The sequence below is a fragment of the Lithobates pipiens genome, unplaced genomic scaffold (genome assembly GCF_037356315.1).
Source record: "Lithobates pipiens isolate NorthernLeopardFrog02 unplaced genomic scaffold, aLitPip1_a1.2 Scaffold_27, whole genome shotgun sequence".
NCBI lineage: Eukaryota > Metazoa > Chordata > Amphibia > Anura > Ranidae > Lithobates > Lithobates pipiens.
Window position 1 is genome coordinate 13,885,346 of NW_027507788.1, and position 8,133 is coordinate 13,893,478.

The window sequence follows — 8,133 nt, forward strand, 5'->3', positions numbered from 1 at the left end:
GGGTTAATCCCCTGCATTGTGTAAAAAAAAGGCTGTTTGACAATGTCTTTTCTGATCCTCCCCTTCTTCCACAGTCTTCAATCCGTCTCCTGATAGAACAGGACCCTAGGAGTCACTCTGCACATGCTCAGTTTGGTGTGTATTGCTAGAGAGTTTTTTTTTTTTTTTTTGGTAGGGTGCATGTGATCGGCAAAGGGCCAATCAGCACTGTCCAATCAGTGCCCATCAGTGCTGCCTATCAGTGCTCATCAGTGCAGCTTATCAGTGCCCATCGGTGCCATCTACTATTGCCCATCAGTACCGCTTATCAATGCTGCCTCATCAGTGCCCATCAATGCAGCCTATCAGTGCCCATCAGTGCAGCTTATCAGTGCCCATCAGTGCCACCTATCAGTGCCCACCAGTGCAGCCTATCAGTTCCCATCAGTGCCACCTATCAGTGCCCATCAGTGCAGCCTATCAGTACCACCTATTAGTGCCCATCAGTGCAGCCTATCAGTGCCCATCAGTGCCACCTATTAGTGAGCATCAGTACAGCCTATCAGTGCCCATTAGTGCAGCCTATCAGTGCCCATTAGTGCCATCTACTATTGCCCATCAGTACCGCTTATCAATGCTGCCTCATCAGTGCCCATCAATGCAGCCTATCAGTGCCCATCAGTGCAGCTTATCAGTGCCCATCAGTGCCACCTATCAGTGCCCACCAATGCAGCCTATCAGTTCCCATCAGTGCCACCTATCGGTGCCCATCAGTGCAGCCTATCAGTGCCACCTATTAGTGCCCATCAGTGCAGCCTATCAGTGCCCATCAGTGCCACCTATTAGTGACCATCAGAACAGCCTATCAGTGCCCATTAGTGCAGCCTATCAGTGCCCATCAGTGGAGCCTCATCAGCGCACATAAGTGAAGGAGAAAAATTACCTGTTTGCAAAATTTTCTAACAAGCTATGAAAAAAAAAAATTTTTCAGTTTCTTTTCGTTTCTTTATCAAAAAATAAAAAAAACCCAGCTGTGATTAAATACCACCAAAAGAAAGCTCTAATTGTGTGAACAAAAAATCCTAAAAAATGTATTTGGGTACAGTGTTGCATGACCGTGCAATTGTCATCCAAAGTGAGAGAGCGCTGAAAGCTGAAAATTGGCCTGGGCAGGAAGGGGGTGAAAGTGGCCAGTAGGCAAGTGGTTAAATAAGTGGTTAAATAGCCCATTTGGTGGCATCATCTGCCAAGAGTGTACTGGGTACCGATACCTGAAATCGATACTTTCAGGCTCGGTTCTTTGAGCTGTCAGTGGGTCTCCCCTGTGTTAAAGAGGAAGTAAAGCCTTAATAAAAATAAAAATAGACCCTGCAAGGCAAAGGCATAATGAGCTAGTATGCATAGCATACTAGCTCATTATGAATAACTTATCTGAGATGGAAGCCCTCAAACCAACCCTCATCGTCCTCCTCTGACGCCGCTATGATACCCGGAGTGAGTTCTGGGTATCGTGGCTCCAGCAATGTGACTGGCCGGAGCCGCAATGACGTCACCCCCGTGCATGCGCATGGGAGCCGCCACTAACAGCATGATTGCCGTTAGCAGTGGCATGCTTAGTGCACCTGCGCGCCGCTGTCTACGGCGCATGCACCGTAGACAGCGGTGCCTTTGATTTGCAAATATCTCCTAAACCTTGTAGGTTTAGGAGATATTTCTTGGACCTACAGGTAAGCCTTAATCTAGGCATACATGTAGGTCAAAGTGGTCTGTAAGGGTTTATAACCACTTTAACCCCTTACAGACCGGACCATTTTGCTGGTCAAAGACCAGACCACTTTTTGCGATTCGGCACTGTGTCGCTTTAACTGACAATTGCGCGGTCGTGCGACGTGGCTCCCAAACAAAATTGACGTCCTTTTTTTCCCACAAATAGAGCTTTCTTTTGGTGGTATTTGATCACCCCTGCGGTTTTTATTTTTTGCGCTATAAACAAAAATAGAGCGACAATTTTGAAAAAAACGCATTATTTTTTACTTTTTGTTATAATAAATATCCCCCAAAAATATATAAAAAAAAACTTTTTTTTCCCTCAGTTTAGGCCGATACGTATTCTTCTACATATTTTTGGTAAAAAAAAAAGCGATTATTGATTGGTTTGCGCAAAAGTTATAGCATTTACAAAATAGGGATAGTTTTATGGCATTTTTATTAATAATTTTTTTTTTTTTACTAGTAAAGGCGGCGATCAGCGATTTTTATTGTGACTGCAACATTATGGCAGACACATCGGACATTTTTGACACATTTTTGGGACCATTGTCAGTTATACAGCAATCACTGCTATATAAATGCAGTGATTCCTGTGTAAATGACACTGGCAGTGAAGGGGTTAACCAGTGGGTGGATGTGTAGGGGTTAAGTGTTCCTAGGGGTGTGTTACTAACTGTTGGGGGGCTGGGCTTTCATTTAGTGAACACTGATCTCTGCTCCAATCACATGAAGCAGAGATCAGCGTCACTAGTTGCTAGGCAGAATGGAGAAATGCCGTTGTAAACAGCTGTCCCGTGAGACGATCGCGGGTATGCCCGCAGTAATCGAGTCCACGGGACCCGCGACCGGACTCACGGGGGGTCCCGACCGGCACGTGAGCGCGCCGCCGGCGGCGCGCTCGCGATGGCAGGGCGGCATTGAAGATTGGACGTACCTGTACGCCAATATGCCTGCCCGTGCCATTCTGCCGACGTACATCAGCGTGCGCCGGTCGGGAACCGGTTAAAGAAGTCCGTTAATTGGAGCTGTCAAAAAAAAAGAAAGCAGCCCGAAATGTTTATTGAGAACATTGCTCAGCCCTGAAACACTAAAATAAAAAGAAACATTGTTTCTTTTTGTATATTTCTGTTTCTTCATCTGCAGATCAAAGGGATGAACAAATGTTCCTCTGTTTAACCCCTTAAAGTGGTTGTAAACCCTTACAAACCACTTTGACCTACAGGTAAGCCTAGATTAAGGCTTACCTGTAGGTCCAAGAAATATCTCCTAAACCTATACGGTTTAGGAGATATTTGCCCGAAGACAGGCACCGCTGTGTACGGCGCATGCGCTGTAGACAGCGGCGCGCAGGCGCACTGAGCGCGGCATTTCCAATAATGGAGCTGCCGCGCGTGTCGGCTCCCGTGCGCATGCGCGGGAGTGACGTCATCGCACCTGAATGACAGCGGCGGAGCTGCGAGACCCCACAGAGAAGATGGATGCGGCGGACTACAGGGGACAGCGGCGACTTCGCTGGCTCCTGTGTCAGGTAAGTGACACATAATGAGCTACTATGCAATGCGATGCGATGCATAGTAGTCCATTATGCTTTGCCTTTGCAGGGAATGAAAGAGGAAGTAAACTCATCAGGGTTTACTTCCTCTTTAATAACCTTTAATAAGCCTTAATTAACTCCCTACTCTCCTCCATTTAATTATTATTTCCTGCTTTTTTTCTTTTGTTCACGTCTATTTAAAAAAAATGAACAAGTAAAACTTTTTTTTTTTTTGTTTGCTTTGTTAGTGAATATTTTGACACATATATATTAACATATATTTATACATTTCGCATTGAAAAAGTACAAAATTAAAAAAAATATATCAATTTATTTAATTTGTAAATAACTTTTCAATGCTTTGTACCATTGCTGACAGCTGAAGTTAAAACAGAACAGTTGCGGTAGGTATCGGTAATTGGTATCGGCGAGTACTAAAAAAAGAGTATCGGTACTCATTGTAAAAAAAAATGGTATCGGCGCATCCCTAGTTTAGATATATTTAAAATTTATGACGCTGGGAAGATATTTTTTTTTAAATGAATTTATTTCCTCGAATTGCTGTACCTGAAAAAAAGAATTAAGCCAGACTGACATTGATATTCAAACAGCCAAATCCCATCACAGTTCTCAAATATTTTATTAAGCTTTGCCGAGAAGTAGGCAAACAAATAATAATATTATAAACAAATAATGATTATGGGATTGAAGTGGAGTGGACAGCTCTAGGTGATGTCTGTAATCATCTATTCATGGTCTGATAGCTGGAACTGCATCTGCTTCTGTACAAGATATGTAAAAGTATATGAGATATATATATCTCACAAAAGTAAGTACACCCCTCACATTTTTCTAAATCTTTTCTTCTGTCTTTTCATGTGACAACACTGAAGAAATGACACTTGTCTACAATGTAAAGTAGTGAGTGTACAGCTTGTATAACAGTGTAAATTTGCCGTCCCCTCAAAAATAACTCAACACACAGCCATTAATGTCTAAACCGCTGGCAACAAATACAAGTATAAATACACCCCTAAGTGAAAATGTCCAAATTGGACCCAAAGTTTTAATGTTTTGTGTGGCCACCATTATTTTCCAGCACTGCCTTAAACCCTCTTGGGCATGGAGGTCACCAGAGCTTCACAGGTCACCACTGGAGTCCTCTTCCCCTCCTCCATGATGACATCACAGAGCTGGTGGATGTTGGAGACCTTGTGCTCCTCCACCTTCCGTTTGAGGATGCCCCACAGATGATCAATAGGGTTTAGGTGTGGAGACATGCTTGGCCAGTCCATCACCTTTACCCTCAGCTTCTTTAGCAAGGCAGTGGTCATCTTGGAGGTGTGTTTGGGGTTGTTATCATGTTGGAATACTGCCCTGCGGCCCAGTCCCCAAAGGGAGGGGATCATGCTCTGCTTCAGTATGTCACAGTACATGTTGGCATTCATGGTCCCCTCAATGATCTGTAGCTCCCCAGTGCCGGCAGCACTCATGCAGCACCAGACCATGACACTCCCACCACCATGCTTGACTGTAGGCAAGACACACTTGTCTTTGTCCTCCTCACCTGGTTGCCCCCACACACACTTGTCACCATCTGAACCAAATACGTTTATCTTGGTCTCATCAGACCACAGGACATGGTTCCAGTAATCCATGTCCTTAATCTGCTTGTCTTCAGCAAACTGTTTGCAGGCTTTCTTGTACATCATCTTTAAGAGGCTTCCTTCTGGGATGACAGCCATGCAGATCAATATGATGCAGTGTGCAGCGTATGGTCTGAGCACTGACAGGCTGACCCCTCACCCCTTGAACCTCTGCAGCAATGCTGGCAGCACTCATATGTCAAATTCCCAAAGACAACCTCTGGATATGACGCTGAGCACATGCAATCAACTTCTTTGGTTGACCATGGCGAGGCCTGTTCTCAGTGGAACCTGTCCTGTTAATCAACTGTACGGTCTTGGCCACCGTGCGGCAGCTCAGTTTTAGGGTCTTGGCAATCTTCTTATAGCCTAGGCCATCTTTATATAGAGCAACAATTCTTCTTTTCAGATCAGAGAGTTCTTTGCTATGTGGTGCCATGTTGAACTTCCAGTGACCAGTATGAGAAAGTGAGAGCGATAACACCAAATTTAAACACACCTGCTCCCCATTCACACCTGAGACCTTGTAACACTAATGAGTTACATGACACCGGTGGAGGGAAAATGGCTAATTGGGCCCAATTTGGTCATTTTCACTTAGGGGTGTACTCACTTTTGTTGCCAGCGGTTTAGACATTTATGGCTGTGTGTTGAGTTATTTTGAGGGGACAGCAAATTTACACTGTTATACAAGCTGTACACTCACTACTTTACATTGTAGACAAGTGTCATTTCTTCAGTGTTGTCACATGAAAAGATAGAATAAAATATTTTAAAAAATTTGAGTACAGACCTCCAAACTTCATGTGGCCTTCAGATTATCACAACAACAGTGCGGAGAGAGCTTCATGGAATGGGTTTCCTTTGCCGAACTGCTGTATCCAAGCCTTACATCACCAAGTGCAATGCAAAGCCTCGGATGCAGTGGTGTAAAGCACGCCGCCACTGGACTCTAGAGCAGTGGAGACGTGTTCTCTGGAGTGACGAATCTCACTTCTCTGTTGATGGAGGTGACTGGGTTTGGCAGTTGCCAGGAGAACGGTATTCGCCTGACTGCATTGTACCAAGTGTAAAGTTTGGTGGAGGGGGGGTTATGATGGGGGTTGTTTCTCATGGGTTGGGTTTGGCCCCTTAGTCCCAGTGAAGGGAACTCTTAAGGCGTCAGCACACCAAGACATTTTGGACAATTTCTTGTCCCAACTTTGTGGGAACAGTTTGGGGACGGCCCCTTCCTGTGCCAACATGACTGCGCACCAGTGCACAAAGCAAGGCCCATAAAGAAATGAATGAGTGACTTTTGGGTGGGAGAACTTAACTGGCCTACACGGAGTCCTGACCTCAACCCAATAGAACACCTTTGGGATGAATTAGAGCGGAGACTGTGAGCCAGGCCTTCTTATTCACATCAGTGCCTGGCCTCATGCGCTTCTAGAAGAATGGTCAAACATTCCCATAGACACGCTGCTAAACCTTGTAGACGGCCTTCCCAGAAGAGTTGAAGCTGTTATAGCTGCAAAGGGTGGGCCAGCTCATTATTGAACCCGCACAGTTTTTGAAGGTACCCCACAAGTAGGTTGTCTTAAACATGTTGAATAACTAAGCACAGATCTTCTGTGGATGTCGGCTGCCTCAAATCAATCTGTCTCTTCATGTCATCCCAGACAGACTCCATGATGTTGAGATCAGGGCTCTGTGTGGGCGAAACAATCACTTCCAGGACTCCTTGTTCATCTATACACTGAAGATAGCTCTTAATGACATTGGCTGTATGTTCTGAGGGGTCGTTGTCCTGCTGCAGAACACATTTAGGGCCAATCGCACGTTAAAGAATACAGAGGTGTCCCTGCCCAGAGCCTGTGATTGGTCAGTAAATCTGCAACACATTAATATGTCATCAGCTTTGCCCACTCTACGCTTTCCTACTGTCTTGCGCTTGAATGAGTCAACGGTGTCACTCAACTCGGAAGACTGAGAAAATGCTGTGAGTAAAAGTATCATGGACTTATCCCCTGAAGGGGGGGGCACTGTAGCATTCTGCCGTCACTGTGTAATCACATCAGCACCCCTTTATCATTGAGGGCAGCCCATTGCCATAAAGGAGGAAGACCCCCTTGTCTTGTCATGTGACCAGCATGTAAGGCATATGTAAAACAAGGTTAATAAAAAAAATGCATGCATGGATGCCTTCCCGGGGAAAGAGGGGACAGTAACGTAGTTGAGGGGAAGTCCAAAGTTGGTCTTTAAATTATGTTGTTTTTTTTTCTTTTATCTGGATGGAGTTCAAATTTAAATGCAGATTATGTCAGATCAGATACAGAGGTATGTGTAAGTGGCGCCGTCATGGCTACAAAAATATCATGACTAAATGTTTAATAAAGGAGCACCTTTAAGTGTCTGAGGCCAAATAAAGCACTTTAATACAAAAGCCGTACATAAATATTTTTATAAGCCGTGTGCATCAACATTTTTCCCATCACTTAACACAAGAATAAACCTTCAGTGATATTTAAGATCTGATTAAACATGAGAGGCTCCGCCCCTTTCATGAAACGTATAAGACTCCGCTCCTCTATGCTGGGCTATGACTGTGGAGCACCAGACTACATAGAGGTAAGTCAAAGGTTCCATTGCTAGATACCGACTTACGTTTTAAGGGAAACTCTTTGTTCTCTGGGAATTAGGTAGATGAGAAGGTGTGGGAACCTAGCGCTAGGAATAGGTAATAGTTCTGTGTTCATATTTGTTCTCTTTGTTATGGTCACATGATCCATGTGGAGCATCCGATTGGTAGGTAGGCCGCTTCTACACACCGGGTGGTCACCACCTTCATCCTGGGTTTCGTAGGTAAAACTCTGAATTCAGGAATTTGAAGTGCCGCACCATTCAGAAAGATGTTTATTGATTGGGTGTAGTGGCCAAAAAATTTCGGAGGCTGAAATCAGGGTTTAAACCCGTAGCTGAACACCTACAATCTAAATGACCAGATTCCCCTGGATTTCCAGATTGTCACCAGTACATTTTTAAGCCCTGGTGAAGGCAGTGATTTGTTCCCCGAAATGTGTTGGCCCCTACACTCAATCAACTACCTTTTTTTCTGAATACACCGTTATGGTGCGGCGCTCCAGTCTCCAGATCAGAGTTTTCTCTCGGGGAATATGACATTGGACCTGTCTAGGCAAGATTACAAAAAAAGGACAGGGGAAC